Consider the following 18,660-nt stretch of genomic DNA (forward strand, 5'->3'; position numbering starts at 1 on the left):
TGCCCTGCCGTCCAAAGCCTGCAGGACCACCTCAGCTCTCGCCGGCCGCGCATTCGCCGCCTCCGGCCAAGCTGCTTCTGCCCTGCACTCGATGGCTGTACTTCAGATCCTGCAAGCCGACCTCCTCCGTGAACTGGATGAGAAGGGCCCGGATCACACAGCCTTAACAGATCTGCGCAGCGCTACGGACCTTTCGTTCCGTGCTACTAAGACCGCTGCACAAGCCATCGGCAGATCTATGGCCGCGCTCACCGTCATCGACAGACACTTATGGTTGACGCTGGCGGATATGAGTGAGTCAGAACGCGCTTTGTTCCTCAATGCCCCGCTCTCGCCCACTGGCCTCTTCGGCCCTGCAGTCAGCGGGATTGTGGATCGCTTCTCCGAAGTGCAGAAGGTGTCGCAGGCTATGAACCTCTTCCTGCCCCGCCGCTCGAGCCCAGCCGCAGGCCGCTCTCAAGCTCAGCCTCCTGCGCGCAGCTCCATACAGCGCTCGTCTCGGCCACCGACTGATTCGCAGCGACGTCAGGGCGGCCGCCCAAGGTCGCGCTCGACCAGCCGTCACAGACCGCCGCCCCCCCGGGGACCGCGGCCCAAGATAACGCTGAAGTCTGAGCCCGCGAAGTCCTCCTAGCACCCGCAAGGAGGAAAAGATGGCTGAGTCCCGCTGCGGCCGGAACGCCATCAAAGCACCCAGCTCTGTCAGTCCCCTCAGATCAGGCTACTGCAGCAGCTTACACCGCAGCCAACGAGCCAGTAACACCACTCGCTCGCCTGCACACAAACGCCGTTTTTACGGCGGCCCAGATAAATCTCAGAAAGAATATAAATTCGGGTTTTCCAGCTCCGGCCGAAGGTGTCATGAGTGTAGAAAATGTGCCCACTCCCATGTGCTCACTGCTTCACACAAACATGGTCCCCATGGTAACGCGCCCAGAGCGCCCTCTCATAAAGCGGACACAAGCCGCTCGAGTGCTAAGTGTAGTAAATGTGCCCACAACGCTGTGCTCACACCTACCCACTGCTCGCTCTGCCATTCAGTTACCTCGGGTCACAGACCCTCTAAAGCTCCCAAACGCTGGCCGTGTTATAAGTGTAAACTCTGCGCCCGCTCACGAGCACGCGCACTCACTTTCAGACACAATATCCCCCACGCCGCTCTCGCGCCAGGGGTGTTTGACAGCAAATCGCGCTCAATCCTCTGGGACCGAGCTACCGAACGCTGTACAGCCGGCCAACACTGTTTACCAGCCCCCGTGTTCGAGCACCAGCGGCGCGCGCGCCGCTCCATCCTCTCTGATACAGGGACCGAAAAGTAGCCTGCTCTGTCCTGTCTGCCAGCGTGTTGTCAGTCTCCTCTCTGCTCCGCAATGTATTTGCGTGCACACTGCGTGTGCGTGAGAACTCCTTCAGCGTCGCTGCGCTGCCGTCATCATGTAAATCCCTCCCCAAACGTTTCTGATTGGTGCCGCGATTTCGGCGGCACAGAAATGAGTTTGAATGGGCTCTTCTCCAGACTATCCTGGAGAGAGAATGAAAATTCGCCGGAAGTAGTCTGGGTTTTCCCAGGCTAGTGTAAATGGCCCCTTAGTCTTCAGTTTTCATTGTCGTTGTCGTTGCGAGTTCTAGTCATTCATTAGATCTCATAGATTCTAATAGGTCCTCACCTGTGTTCCCTGTTCTGTTGATTAACTTCATCATGTATTTAAGACTTCTGTCTTCTTTAGTTCATTGTCTCTTGTTAACGTTTATGGTTCATGTGAAGTATTATTGTTCTTTGTGTTTATTAAAAGTTGATTCATCGTTCATTCTGCGCAACGCATCGTCTTTGGGATTTAAGATAGCCAAGCTAGTGACCTGTCAGGATCCACAAAATGATATTGTATTTGTTTTCAAATAATAGGCTATATTATTTATTAATCATGTCCTTTAAAACCAGCAAGATGTTATTTTCTTTTGCTTATAACATTTCATACAACATAAGTTTATAGTGACAGTCAGGATCCACAAAATATCATATTTTTAAAAATAATTATTATATTATTTATTTTTATATATTAATCATGACCTTCAAAAAATATATTTTTCCAGTGGATCACAAAATTATTTTTAAATATCCAAGTAAAGACAATTTAATTTTTTTTTTTATTTTTTTTATATATATATATTTTATATTATTCATTATAATGATTTGTTAAAAATTTATGTTAATCAGTTTAATTATACTCAATTACATTTGGAGTTTAGACAACTTGCAGCCAAGAATAATGTCTGATAGTGTAATCATGTGTAATGTAAGTAGGCTACTATGCTATACACAACAAACACTGACATCCAATAGCTACACCTAAGAATGAAAATAGCCTGAGATTTTATGTGTATTCGATCACAGGAGACTGAGCACTTTAACGTTGTTTTCCCTCAGCCCTTTGAGACAGGCTTGATGACTGTCAACAGCTCCTGTGCCTCGCGCAGTAAACCTATACCCAATTTGCACACCTTCCCTTATCCTCTCATTGCTCTTCCTGTGAATTACTCACATCTCCCTCTGGAGCTGTCTGTTTCCGTCAAACACTCACTGTCTCGCTCCCAGAGCTTCCCGCCTCCACGACGAGCAGCGTGGAACGAAACGAGACGATTTATCCTCAGACATAACACTGAAACGTGGGTACCGGTATTATCTTCTCTCTCTATGGAAAGACACCACATGCTGTAGATCGAGGTTACTAATAATGCACTGACAGAAGGTATGCACGATTCTTCCCTCGGCGAACAGCTTCCTTTCGCAATTTTTAACATTATGACTTACATCAAATTATAATTTTACATTAAACTAGTTTATGACATATCATAGGCTATATGGGGCCATGCTTATCCCTTAATTGTCCATTAAAATAGCTTCAATGTACTAAACTACTTTTGAGTTATCCTATTTATAGCCTAGTTTTTCTCAATTGAATTGGCTCAATTCTCGAATGAGATTTGTTTCTCTTAAAACAATAAGTTCAGATCTCTGACATGAAATTTGTATATAACAAATATTTCCATGATGAAAAATAGTCTAAACATTTTGACAATTACGGCTCACACGATGACAAAAACTCTTTTAGTGGCATTGGCCAATTTACTAACACAATAACTAGGTTTTGAAGCATGAATTCAATTTTAAATGTACATTTTACAGACATGCAATAGAGTTCTGATGTTCCAGCAAACAGTTGTGACAGTTACACTTTAGAGAATGTTAAGTGATTGAGAAAAACTGTATAAACAGGGTATGAGTGTAGTTTAATTTTAAACCAACCTTTAATTTGAACTTTAACTCTGAAGTAGCTTCGCCAAAATTGGTGAAAATATAAACCTGCAGGGCAGATGGAGGCAGTTAGATTACAACTCTGGTTTGGACCAAGAAATCAAACAAAATTTCAGAAGAAACACCCAATTTGCTGGACTTGCTAGGTAAATTTTGCTTCGAACTAATAAAACAATTGGCTATTTGCAGCCTCTCCTTTTTCCTCTCATCTCTGGATCTCTGTCCTACTGTCCTGCCAAGACAGACCCCAGTGGATGCCAACCGGAGACGGTGTGATTTCCACCCATGAAGGCCTCTCACTAAGTGCTATGTAAGCTGTGGTGAGCAGCCCTCATCCTCTGGCACAGAGGAATCAGTTTCTGGGCTTCTGTGGAGCCACAGTGAGCGGGATCCACGTGCCAAGCCATTAAAGCATAAATGTGTAGAAACAAGCCTTTAATTCTTCAAAGGATTCTAAACTGTTCCTTTCCTTAGTCTCATATGATTGTCATTCATGCCCAAAAGAATCATGTGAAGTGCTGCTTTGAGATGTTCAATGAATATTCAGTGCTCAAATAGAATCTATGACTACATGAACAATTCATGTCAGGATTTAGGAGTTAAAAAAAAAAATATTGGGATTATTTACAAATGTATGTACCATTATGTAGAATTCAGGGAAAATTTTAATTGCTTTGAAACTTGGAAACTTCATGCAAGACATGCTCTTCCCAGTGTTGTTATTGTAAACTAACACTATTAAACATTGGAATAAAGTATAATAAAATGATTAGTTAAATATTAAATTATTTGTATCATCTAATGTATCTCTAAGTACACAAAATGTGCTGTATATGATAATGTTTATTGGCAATTTATAATAAATTATAATGAAAAAGAAAAAAAAACTATTAAAACATACTGTTGAGGATTGGCCCACTGAATGCTGGTGAAAATGTCATCGACTTCCTGACCAGAGTTCTGCAGTGGTCAGAGTCATCAGATTGAAGATTTTACCATATAGGCTATATAAACAATACATTTCCATGTTGTAAAATTAAAACAAGACAATATCTCTTACAAACCTCTCCATGATGTGGTTGTTGTTATTATTGGCATATGCCTACTAACAATGTCATTAGCATAGAAACCAATGCAGATATTCCACACAAAAAAAAAAAAACGAAAGCGCAGCATGGACACACAAATCGGATCTGAACATTTGCGATTCAGTGTGGACATCAATAATTTTAGATCTGATTCCAACTGGATACACAAATAATTTGATTTTGACTGTGAACATAAAGCCATAGCAGGCAACTATATGCTGATTTTGTATGCTTGAAACACTGCACTATATAGGCTATATCACTTACGTAAGTCATAAACTAGAACATCTTTCACACCTGATTATGAACTTTAAATTTAAAGGGGAGAATTCAAAACATATATACATACAGAAAAATAGATTCATTTCTTTTTATTATTATTATTTCAGGAAGTAGAATGGAATGCTAATCGATATTCAATGTAATTATCAGATGAAGTTGTTAAAAGTGTCAATAGAAGATTCAGTGTTTTCAAAACGTGTCTAGTTGTAGCTTGTTGAAATGTTTGTGGTCTTGTTTCAAGGCCTGAGCAGCAGCTATTTTAATAACAAACAGAAAACGTCTCGGGTTACGACTGTAACTCTTGTTCCCTGAGAAGGGAACGAGACACTGCGTCACAGTGGCAGGGGAAGGCGTGGCGAAGGGACGCAGTGTCTCGTTCCCTTCTCTGGGAACAAGGGTTACAGTCGTAACACGAGACGTTCCCTTTTGAGGGAACTCGCACTGCGTCGATGACGACACTTTGGGAACAAGTACCCACTATGCCACAACGAGCCCTGTCTGTCCCAGTGTGGAGCTGCTCACAGGCACACTTACTTAATCCTCCTGTGGTCCCAGGGGAAATTGTTATCTCTTTAGAGCAATGCACGGCCCAGGGGACCAGAATCAGAGAGCAGACATCCTGTCAAGGCAGGGGTTGAGGCCCGGGGAATGGAGACTTCACACCGAGGTGGTGAAGCCGATATGCGAGAGGTTCGGCCCAGTGGAAGTGGATTTGTTCGCGTTTCGAGGGACGTCCCCCATGGTACAGACGTGGCCGAGGCTACGCCTGTACGCTTTTCCCCCGATCGCTCTGCTCCTGGGAGTTCTGTAGAGGGTCTGTCGAGACGGGATCAGCCTACTTCTAGTAGTCCCAGCCTACTTCTAGTAGTCCCAAGCTCTCTGAGGGGGAGCTCTAGAAGCGACACTCTCCTTCTGTTCTGAATGGTAGTCTGAATTAAAATATCTAACTTCTCAAAGTCAGATAATATTCCATCATTTTAATTCCTTACAATTAAATGCAGCCATAATCACCAGACAATACTGTTTTAATATTTATTTATATGGTCTCGTAATCTATACGGAACTGACTGTGCATGCCTCACACTCAAACAGCATCACACTCACATTCTATATTCTAATGAAGACCTTTAATCTACGCGCTGCCTCGGCAAACGTGAGATCCCAGCCACAGAATCTTCATTTGAAGTTCTCGTGGGCAAAACAACATCACAGACAGTTTGAAACAGAGCGCTTGCTGAAGAGCAAAAAGCTAACTCTGTTGTGTGCCGGCGTCCCTTTGTAGCTTCCGTGTATGCCGTGAAGGGGGTGGATTGGAATCCACTGCTGCTTCAATGTACATGTAATGAGTGATTATAATCAAGGTATTAATCAATATTTTTCCTTCTAAATATCAAATGAGTTGAATGACTTCTCTGGAGATTTTACTTTGTTATAGAAGTTACCAGTGTGATTACTGAAATGGTCTTTTCATGTATTCTTTAATGTCAGTATTTGATATCTGAATGCAGTTACAGTGCTTTCTCATTTAACCCGGCTTCAAGAAATTAAATAGGGAAATGTTTTATGTTTGAGAAAAGTCTTTAATGTGTTAAAACATATATGGGTAATTGAAGTCTATAGTTTAAGGGACCATTTGTCATTTAAAGCCTATACTTTCCATTTAGACTAAAGTGTCCTATCCTGAGAGAAAGAACTTGTTATCTTGATGTTTTGAGACGAGACTCCTGTTTGCTTATAAGGTCTTTCATTGCTCCCTTCGCCAAATGCGTTCCAAATGGCTTCATTGTGACACACAAAAACCCAAAGACCTCACTTCCAAGACTCTGTCCTATGAAGTGAGTTGGGCACAGGGATACTCACTTATGATTGGAATTTGCCCAATGAAAAACAAATTAAAATCCAAGAAAATTAAACTGATACAACAACTGAATTTGACAAATCAGAATTAGAATGATTTCTGAAGGATCGCGTGACACTGAAGACTGGAGTAATGAATATGTATACTCAAATTGAAAACAGTTATTTTAAATTGTAATATTTCACAATATTACTGTTTTTACTTTATTCTTGATCAAATAAATGCAGTGAGCATAAGAGGTTGACTACAAACAGCAGTGTATAAATGTATCTATAAAATATACAAATTTTATAAATGGTAAATGAAATGGTGTGTAACACAAATGTTTTAAACTGCATGTACAATCAGATGATTTTATCTTAAATTCCATGTATTTCATAATTAAAAGTGATTTATATTATCACGAATGAATCATGCACAATAAAGCCAGGAGCCATGCATTTACGAAGAGTCAACAGGGTCACTTCTAGGAGTGGATTATTGTACAGTCATGCACAAAGTGGGATGATATGCTTCATAAAAGCAATAAAACCACTTGAATTCAGCATTGGCCTTTTGGGCGACTGGTCAGGAAGGAACAGAAATAGTGAAACTTGTCAGGTGCATGTTGGCGTTATACTTTCTTATTCTGAATGTCTGGCATTTACAGAGATGTCCCCGTAGACATGATGATTAAAATAAAGCTGCTCTTTGGCTGATATGAGGGTGGTTTCATTGTGCAGCAGAAGGTTTCCTCGCCCAGCACTATGTTTATCTTCTCAAACTGCCTGCTGCTTAATCAAAAACAGTAGGTTCCAAGGAATGATTAATTGGAGGGGGAAAAAAATCCGAGGGAATGCCAGCTCACAGCATGGGCACTCATTATAAGAAATTAATAAGGTGAAACGAAGACGATTGCTGGATGAGTTTTACGGTTTGACAGGTGAATTTGGATGATGCAGAATGTGCCGAGCAACCAGAAGTTCACATCCATCTATCTATCCATCTATCCATCTATCCATCTATCCATCTATCTATCTATCTATCTATCTATCTATCTATCTATCTATCTATCTATCTATCTATCTATCTATCTATAAATTAAAGGACAAGTTCGGTATTTTACACTTAAAGCCCTGTTTACAGATCGTTTCTGATGAAATAGAACGGTTAGATTAAAATTTGGACCATGCTGCTGTCCCGAGAATTTTAGGTTTATTTCGCTCTCCCCCCCCCCCCCCCCACCCACCTACACAATGGCAGCCTATGGGCACTGGAACAATCCTTCATAAAACACATTAAACTTTCGTTTAAAAAGACGTGAAACTCACCGAGTGGTCAGGGGTGCTCACTGATATGCTCACACAAAAATCGCTGCAAAAGATGCATTTTTTTATGCACTAACAATTTTTTTTTTTTAAAAAATCCATTGTATAACCATGTGTTCTGGACACACAATAGTAATCTCATCTTTGATTTACTTTTGTGGACAATAAAAATCAAAAACAAAATGGTAATCACATCATTCAATTGTGGTACTACTACTATCACTAAAATATCGCAAGATTAACATTTTTTCATTTGAGCTCATTGACAATCTGAAGCATGATTTTTGAGGGACAAGGTGTAAAATGAGTTCCCCTTTCGCACTGCGTCAATGACGACACTTTGGGGAATGCCCCCAGCGTAGCGTGTCTGAAGCATGAATGAAACTATTCCAATCCTGATTGGCGTTGCGTCATGACGTAACGTGACGGCTGTTAGGGTTAACAGTTTAGGACCCAAGGACCAGATGTTTGAAAGAAGACCCGGAGTCAGAATTATAAAAAATTGAAGAAAAGTTTTACTGAGGATAGTTTGCAGTTTCATCAGCAGAAGTCAGCTTCAAGACTCACACAGGAGTTCGTAGGCCGCCCCGCTTACAGTTACAAAGATCACAGCAGTTATACCATTTCCAAGGTCTAAGCTACGTCATTGCTTACAGGTTGAATGATTCTAATTGGCTAAGAAATTGATAAACAGTAATTTTCCACACATACACAGATAGACAGAAGCATATCTCCATAGATTATGCCGCTGACACTCGGACCCTGAAGTTAGGCACATCGTGACCTTCCAGGTCGCAGATTTGGGATGCTGGGTGCCAGCATGTCTCGAACAACAACTCAGTCAATCTCCAACAATGCCAGTGATTCCTTAACCTGTAAGCAAGAAGACTAACACTTACACCGACACACATCTTTTCCAAGGTTGGATTTGGCCAGGCTCTAACTAGGAATATTACTACGACAAAGCTAGGCAGTGACAACAGGAATATCTTATTATTGCTGTTAATATGATACACATAAATGTACATTTATAATTAAGTTTTTAAATTATGCTTTATGTGTGTGTGTGTGTGTGTGTATGTTCCCGATCTGTTTTTTCAAAAAACGGTGGAGTGTAGGGCTTATTCACTTTCTTTCCTACATTTAGATAGGTGGGCAAATGCATTTTTGTCTCAGTGCATGCATTGTTTTAGTTTGACAGGGTCGGCGCTAGCTTAGCATAATGAATGGAATCCTTTGTTGCCAGCTAGCATGTCCTGTGTAAAAGTGATATAAAATTTTTAAAAAACCCACCTAATTACTTCTTGTGGCCTGCGTATTCACAAGAAGTACAAATAGTGATGCAGATTAACACTAGGCGATTTCCTATGCAGATTTTAGTTCAGTGGTTCTCCCCTTTTTTAGAGTGCCGTACCCCCTGAAGCATTTAACATCCTTCTTAGTACCCCCTCTCTTCCACTTAGACTGCAGTCACACCTTTTCCATTAAGGACAATATTTGCCCACTTTAATCAATTTTTCCAGTTCATTTTTTACCTTTTTAAAATACCTTTATTAAATAAATAATGATTTAAATAAAACAATATTAAATAAATATGCAATGATGGTAAAAAAGTGATACTTTTAAATATTAAATTAAAATCGCCAGTAGGTGGCGGTAATTCACTTTCTGAGTGAGTCATCGAGTCATCATACGAATTAGTTCGTTTTGAAATAATTCAAAATGAAAAGAAAAAGGCTACTCTTTGATTATGTAATCCATTATGTGCATTTCTCTCTATAGGCGCGTTCACTACGAACATGGCGATCGTCAACTTCATCTTTGCAGCCGAGTCGACACTGTCAGAAAACACTAGTTTATTAATAAAAATCAATGCACGCGTCACCGGATTTTCAAATGCACATCTTGCTTGTTGCACGCACACATATTATGTCGAAATAACTAGATATTATGTTAAAATAACATTATTATTAATAATACATCTTTTAGAATATTTGATTGAAATGTTGAAATGCTGAATGTTGCGCTTGTTCAATTTAATAAAATTACAACTTTAATTGTGATCATTAAAGGGTTAGTTCACCCAAAAATGAAAATTTTGTCAGTAATTACTCGCCCTAATGTTGTTCCAACTCCGTAAGACTTTCGTTCATCTTCGGAACACAAATGAAGATATTTTTGATGAAATCTGAGAGCTGGACCACTCCTCCTGCAGGCTTATGGACACTATAACTTGCTGGCCCAGAAAATGTATTAAAGACATTGTTAATATAGTCCAAGTGACTCCAGTGGCTCAATCTTAAGTTTATAAAGCGACTTTTTGTGTGCAAAAACAAACAAAAATAACTACTTTATTCCACTTTTCATTTCCTTCTCTCTGGGCCTCGAGTCTTTTCACATAGTGTTTTTGCGTAGCCTCTCTATACATTATCCCTTACATATATACACACTCACCTAAAGGATTATTAGGAACACCTGTTCAATTTCTCATTAATGCAATTATCTAATCAACCAATCACATGGCAGTTGCTTCAATGCATTTAGGGGTGTGGTCCTGGTCAAGACAATCTCCTGAACTCCAAACTGAATGTCAGAATGGGAAAGAAAGGTGATTTAAGCCATTTTGAGCGTGGCAAGGTTGTTGGTGCCAGACGGGCCGGTCTGAGTATTTCACAATCTGCTCAGTTACTGGGATTTTCATGCACAACCATTTCTAGGGTTTACAAAGAATGGTGTGAAAAGAGAAAAACATCCAGTATGCGGCAGTCCTGTGGGCGAAAATGCCTTGTTGATGCTAGAGGTCAGAGTAGAATGGGCCGACTGATTCAAGCTGATAGAAGAGCAACTTTGACTGAAATAACCACTCGTTACAACCGAGGTATGCAGCAAAGCATTTGTGAAGCCACAACACGCACAACCTTGAGGCGGATGGGCTACAACAGCAGAAGACCCCACCGGGTACCACTCATCTCCACTACAAATAGGAAAAAGAGGCTACAATTTGCACAAGCTCACCAAAATTGGACAGTTGAAGACTGGAAAAATGTTGACTGGTCTGATGAGTCTCGATTTTTCTGTTGAGACATTCAGATGGTAGAGTCAGAATTTGGCGTATACAGAATGAGAACATGGATCCATCATGCCTTGTTACCACTGTGCAGGCTGGTGGTGGTGGTGTAATGGTGTGGGGGATGTTTTCTTGGCACACTTTAGGCCCCTTAGTGCCAATTGGGCATCGTTTAAATGCCACAGCCTACCTGAGCATTGTTTCTGACCATGTCCATTCCTTTATGACCAACATGTACCCATCCTCTGATGGCTACTTCCAGCAGGATAATGCACCATGTCACAAAGCTCGAATCATTTCAAATTGGTTTCTTGAACATGACAATGAGTTCACTGTACTAAAATGGCCCCCACAGTCACCAGATCTCAACCCAATAGAGCATCTTTGGGATATGGTGGAACGGGAGCTTCATGTCCTGGATGTGCATCCCACAAATCTCCATCAACTGCAAGATGCTATCCTATCAATATGGGCCAACATTTCTAAAGAATGCTTTCAGCACCTTGTTGAATCAATGCCACGTAGAATTAAGGCAGTTCTGAAGGCGAAAGGGGGTCAAACACAGTATTAGTATGGTGTTCCTAATAATCCTTTAGGTGAGTGTATATATATATATATATATATATATATATATATATATATATATATATATATATATATATATATATATATAATATAGATAGATAGATAGATAGATATAGATATATAGATATAAGTAGCGATAGTTCATTCTAAGTGGAAGAATGTGACTAATAAACTTAGGCCTACTAGCACTATGCATTATATTTTGAAAAAGAAGTGGATTATCTTAATATCAAAACCTTAAATTTTCTCTGGACTCAATGATAAATACATGTCTGACCGTTGGAACGAACCAAAAAAACTAGAAAATCACATTCATGACGATTTATGGTGATTTTATTTTCGTTAGATCTTTGCCTACATTGACGCTGATGCATTAAAGAGGAGGGGCTCCCCTGTTCCAAGATGGCGGCTCTATTGACGCATTCGTTCCAATGAACTGCCGTAGCCAAGGCGACATCTAGTGTATATCTATGGCTGAGTCCCAATTCGCCTACTTATACTACGACCTAAAAGTATGTACTTTTTTTGTGATGAAAAAGTACATACTTTTGAGTGTGTAGCAAAAAGTATGCACGTTCTGGGACATACTTCGATGACATCATGCAACGTGAACTTGAACGTGGTTGCCTAGTTACGCACACCGCGACTGTTAACAAAACATTTAACATTTCATTCATTCTTATATATCCAATATAATTTTATTTGCTATTCCCATCTTTTTTTCCACAATACATTTACAATGTGTTTACCAAATTGAGGAGTGAAGCAGGGCGTCGTCGTAGATCAACCAAACGCAGGTCGTTTGTGAGGCGGCTCGTTCATGTGCAAATGTGTGTAACGAAAGCTAGCGCTACTTATTTTCTGAGTTAAAATATTTAGTTTATAGTGTAACTATTGTTTAACGTATTTTATACTTCATCTTATACTTATGTATAATACTTAAAAATACCCCGATGAAAATGAACCATGCTTTTACTATAGTAAAAGTGTAGTAACCATGTTTCTTTGGTTGGACTGATAAAGTTAACATATGTACAGCCACAGTATTACTACAAATAAGTCAGACAGAAACATCAAAAGAAATACATAAAAAAAGACACTTGCATGACACTACTAGAGCCTTTTTATTTATTGTTTTGTAGACTGCAATGAGGCGCTCGGTATCTTCATCGGACCCTACAAGATAAACACGGTACTTTTTTGGCACAACATAAACCCATTAATATTACGAGACAATAAAATATAACTTTAATTAGGGTTAAACATTTGAATTCTTACACTTAAAAACTGAGGGCGCATCTCCGTTGCTGCATCCGACTGCCAGGTTTACATCACCACCATCACCGCAAAGCTCCTCCCTCCCGAACGCAATGGGTTGTGGGCAATATTAGCCGTTAGAGTGTGCATTGATCTGCACTTCGAATTCTAACCGGAAATAGTAAACCATCCGGGTATCTTTGGAATACTTATTTCAACATGCTATGATTTGGGACGTACTAATTCTAGTTTCGCATACTATTTAGGACGGATAGTATGCGAATTGGGACTCAGCATATGTCTTCCATTGATGAGAACTGAAGCCGCCAGTGTCCCGATATGGCGCTGACATATTGGAACTTGAGTCTGCGCAGTATCGATCTCGGGACCAGACCTGCGCAGTAGTAAGCAGGAAGTAAAGCCGCAAAATTAACGCTCCGCCCTCACTCTTGCAGAATGCACAGAGAGAAAGTGCATTCTACACACTTTTTTATAAATTGATTGCAGTACGACAAGAGGCTTGTTAAAATAAAGTAAATACAATCTCCTCAGTCCTCCGAAGATCCCGAAAAAAATGTCCGTTGGTGCTTCAGTGACTACTTCGCTCAGAGAACCTGTCAATCACAGCTGTCCATCATGACATTACACCACCGCATCACGTAACTAACTAAAAACCAACTTATTTTTGAAACAGACACTTGAACTTACATCAGCGTGATAAAAACGACAGTAAATGAAAGAAACCACCTTTGGAAAAAAAGATATTTGAAGTGTAATTTAATTGTTTAGTTGGTTTCACGTCCCGTTGAATAACACGGGGAGGCGGGGCTTATGACCTATACTAGCACCAGTCACCGATGGGCGATCGAGACGTTTTGGCTTCACTTTTCAGGGCTTGTGCGGCACGCTTGATACAAACAGTAAGTTGTAGTCTGCAGTTTTTCCTCTTTGTCGCCATCTCTGTTCGAAACCTGCAATTGCAGTTATTCGCGGAATTATCAACTTTACGTGCATTGTGCCTCGGCACGGCACAGCGCGGATGAATCCAATGTTTTGAGGAGAATGTGTCAGTCACATTCTGTCAGTCACCGCACAGAAATGCTGTCAGTCACCGCGCTGGTGTGGATACTGGCATTCGCAATCACAGATTCTACTTTTTGGAAGTATGACCAGCATAAGAATTTTCACCGGAAAATGTCGTCTGAACAAGTAAGTAACATCCACGTTTGTTCTGACCAACTAAGGGGAAAAAAGCATTGCAGTAAATTGCGGCGATTAAATCTAACGATCTCTTATCTTATCACGACAAACCATGCAAATTATACTTTGTTCTCAAATTGTTAATGTTAACAACATCAGCATTGCGTGTCTACATGTAATGCCCTCCCGATATTTGTCCTTGTTTTCGCATGGGCCGGTTGCAGTCTCTTTTTTTTCTCCGAAGTCTTTTGCGTTTTACAACGGGTGAATCTCCAGTTGTCACTGGTGATTGTCGTTTGAACCTTTCTGGATCCGCCATCAAATTGATAAGTTTAATTATATCAAGTGCTGCAAGAAAAGGCTATAAATCTCCACTTCCAACATCCTCACACACAACATAGCCTATTAGCCGAGACACCTTCTTTATGCGTACAGATGTGACGTAATGACGCAAAGACATGCTCGAATTTCCCGCGGAAATTCACCAGTACCACTAGAATTAAAAACATTATTACAAGCTTACCGTTTTGAATCGAGCTAAGGCAAGTGGATAGTTTTGAACACTGGCTGGTTATTTACTTGCTCAAAAATGTATTTTGGATCATTTTAACCCAAAAAAGCTACGGACTGCAGCTTTAAATAAACGGTGCTTTTCAGGTTTTCCATGTAGGTTTAAAAAGGAGATTTTCAGGTAATAATCTAATGTATAACTAGATCAACTTTTATTAATAAGAACTTTATATTAAGTTAATCAGTGAAGAGCAGTTAAAGATGCATAAATAATGTTTTGAAATTTTGAAAATTAAAAAAAATGAAAATGTGAAATTAAACCTGCCAGGAGGTGGCAGCAAGTCACTGTTAATAAGTGAGTCATTGAAATTCAACTGATTCATTCAAATGGCAGATTCGTTCGTTAAGGAATCATACTGTCTTACAGTTTTTTTCGATTGCTAAACGACAGTGGGCACAACTGGAGTCACATGTGCAAAACTCCGACTACAGTCTGCACAGCAGCAGTTCATGTGGACCAAACTCTAGTTCGTTTTTGCACAACACTGTGGATTTACAGCACTTTGTTCAAATGCTAACACACTGCTGTCAAAACTGTGAACCACAAATTCAAAAACAGAATAGATTTCAGCCTTGTGCCTTTCAAACACTGCTGATTGCAATTTCAGCTGAAAGGCTAAGCAGGTGTCTTGTTTTAGACTTGTTAGTGAACACACACACACACACACACACACACACACACACACACACACACACACACACACACACACACACATATATATATATATATAGATAGATAGATAGAGCTCAGAAAGACTAATTTTGGAAATGGAACAAGGAAGACGGGTTATGATGGGAACTGATGTTGATAAACTTGTGGCCTGATGCTAGAGAGAGGCAGGATTAGCCCCTTTTAGTTTCTACCTTTTTTTTTCTCATTACTGTAATTCCGTAAATTACCACAGACTATTGAAGCAAACTAATTTTCGTTTACCTTAAAGAATTGTTATGTTCTAAAAATTTAAATAAATCATGTGAAAGAATGTCACTCTTTTCTTTGAAGAAAATATTACTTTGTATGAAGTCACTGAAATTGTTCAAACTGTAAAGATGAAAAGTTTGTATTTTCTGTATTGGTGTTTGATGCTAGTGTTTTTACTCTCAGTGTGTTCTGAGTGACAGTGTGTGTTATCTCAGTGAGGGTTGTGCATAGTGTTTGGCTGCACTGAGCCTGTTTTGAGCCATGTGTTAAGAGTTGTGTTGCTTGGAATGAGTTTTGCAGGTGATGTGAACTGTTTAGCTCAGGTGACTGCAGGTAGGCCTTTAAGACATACAGGGACATTTTTGCCCCTTATCTTGAATCTGGAGGCATTCTAATTGCATTTTAATAGACTAAATCACGCAGTAAAAGCATGTGCTCTAAATGTGCAGACTACATCTTAGGGTATGTAGGCTACTCAATGGTCGCGTTTTTGTTTGGTTTTTGTAATGTGAGCGACATACTCGATAACGTCAGATTGTTTAAATCAACAATTAGATAATATAGAGACGATATATATTGTAGGCTACACCCCTACAGCACTGGCTCGATCGGGCAAGTGATGGTTCCCTCAACTGTCCCGAGCGTCGTTCATCGGGCAGTCCTTATTGTCGATCCCTGTGTCGTCTTTCATTGTCTTGTCTTAGTCAGGGGAAAAAGGTTGTCAACGAACATTTTTCGTCATAGTTTTCGTTAACAAAATTAACACTGATTGCATGTTCCCTTCGCTAACGGTCTTGTGACATGGCCCTTCTTAAAGGGACTCAAGAAAAGTTGTTCACTTTCATTTGGAAGGAACGCACCTATAAATGGTGTCGCCCATTATTTCCCGTTTCATTGGTTGTCTTTGTTACAAAGTAAGTTTACATTGGTTGTCATGGTTACTCATTGTTTCATTTATTTCACACACCTGATCCTTGTTTTGTTCATTGAGTTCACTCTGTATTGCTCTCAATTGAGGTTGCTCATTTTCTGGTGTTGATTTTGCTCTAAAACACTGTTTAGTTTACTCTTGTTTAGATAGCTCTCTTTTGTTTTGTTTAATTACTGTTGCATTTGGATCCAGAATTTTTTTTCTTATTATTATCAATGTTGAAAACAGTTATGCTTCTTATTTTTCTGGAAACCGAGATAGCCTACATTTTTGTCAGCATTTTTTTTAAGTAGATTTTTTTTTTTTTTTTTTTACATTATAAATGCATTTCAAGTCACTTTTAATCTAGCCTATTTGTTGCATCATTAGTGACATCTTAAAAAAAAAAAAAAAAAAAAAAATATATATATATATATATATATATATATATATATATATATATATATATATATATATATATATATATATAAATATAAATGAACACGGCCCATGGTTTTGTTAGATACCCGCAAGTCACAGCAGCACCCAATGGACAAAGAAGCACAGAAATTTTAGTTTGTTTTTGAAATACAAAACAATTAATGTATGATTTAATAATAATGTTCTAAATGAAGCAGCATCAGTCTGCACTTACTGAACACTGGTTTATGAATTCACTGAGAACAGAATGAGTCATTTGTGTAAGTGCACTCCATGATTTTCTCCAATTTCTACCTCTTTCATCATCTGAAAAGGACGAACTAAGGCACAATAATACTTGTTCCTTTAGTCGTTGTGACCTGCTCTGCGCAACTGTGTACATCTTGTTTTTGTTCTTTACTGCTGCATCTGATTGCAGTGTACTGATTACACACAGAAGGACTAATCTTACGTTCTCATAGCAATTATAACCTCTCATTTTCCCTCAGTTCAGGTGTGGGAGTGTTTGCTTTCCACCTTCTTCTCCATCTCAGAGCTTAGAGGCATGAGTATTCTGAATATATTTTATAGAAGCACTATCAAAATGTATGTATAGTGGCGGATTCATTTCTAATGACTGAAATACCACAAGCCAAAATTGTATTCGGCTGAACTTATAAGAAACAGTTCTCCGAAATGAAAATCTCTCATTATTTACTCGCTTGCTTTCATGTTTATTTCCATAAAACAGAAAGATATTTTGAAAAATCATCACACAAAAAAACCCATAAAAGTGCCATAAAATGTCGGTAACATTTTCATTAAGGGTTCAATTGTTAATATTAGTTAACCTTAAGTTAACATAAATATGGCATTTATTAATCTTAGTTAATGTTAATGTCAATAATACATTTTAAGATCAAAACTTGTATCTGTTAACATTAGTTAATGCATTGTGAACTAATATGATTTATTATTATTATTAACTAACATTAACAACAGTTAGAATATACTGCTTACTGTTAGTACAATTTTAGTTGTAAAGTTTTACCAAAGTGTCAACATGACTATATTATATAGAAAAAAAATCATTTTGTGTTACATGGGAATCAAAATATCATGCCAGTTTGGAATGACTGAATTTATTTTGGGGGAACTATTCTTTTAAAAGTAAAGAAAAATACAGTAAAACCAGTAATGCTGTGAAATATTATAATAATTTTAAGATTACTGTTTTCTACTATTATAATATAAATGTATTCCTGTGATGGCAAAGCTGAATTTCAACAGCCAGTGTGTAATTTCTAATTCCCATATAATAATCAACAAAGCAGAGACATATATGGAGAATAAAAGGGAGGGAGAGCAGGAGAAAGTGTCACAGGGACTATAGAGAGTCACTGACAGACCATATGAAAGACTGCTCATTATGCCCGTCTTAATTCACATGCTGTTTGTCAATAAAGAGCACCAGGGCAAGTCTCAACGCTTCTGCAGCTTACGATGTCAAAATCTGTTTCTAACAAATTTTATTCAAATGCAAATTAGAGTACTTCTTTTAGCCAAAATCAGCTATATTTTGGCCAGTATATCACTGATCAATAATAGTGTTCAAGCGGTTTAAATTGGAGGATATTATGGATATTCTATTTGAAGTTTGGTCACGTGAGTTAATGAAGCAAGATTGATTAGTCCTCCATGATGAGCAGATCCCATATAAAAGACTGGGAAATATACAGGTAAAACAGGAGTGTCCAAACTCAGTCCTGGAAGGCCACTGTCCTGCAGAGTTTGGCTCCAACCCAAATTAAACACACTTGAACCAGCTAATCAAGGTCTTAAGCTATAAACCAGGGGTGCCCAATCCTACTCCTGCCCATC

The sequence above is a fragment of the Scardinius erythrophthalmus genome (genome assembly GCF_964197995.2).
Source record: "Scardinius erythrophthalmus genome assembly, chromosome: 2".
Lineage (NCBI taxonomy): Eukaryota > Metazoa > Chordata > Actinopteri > Cypriniformes > Leuciscidae > Scardinius > Scardinius erythrophthalmus.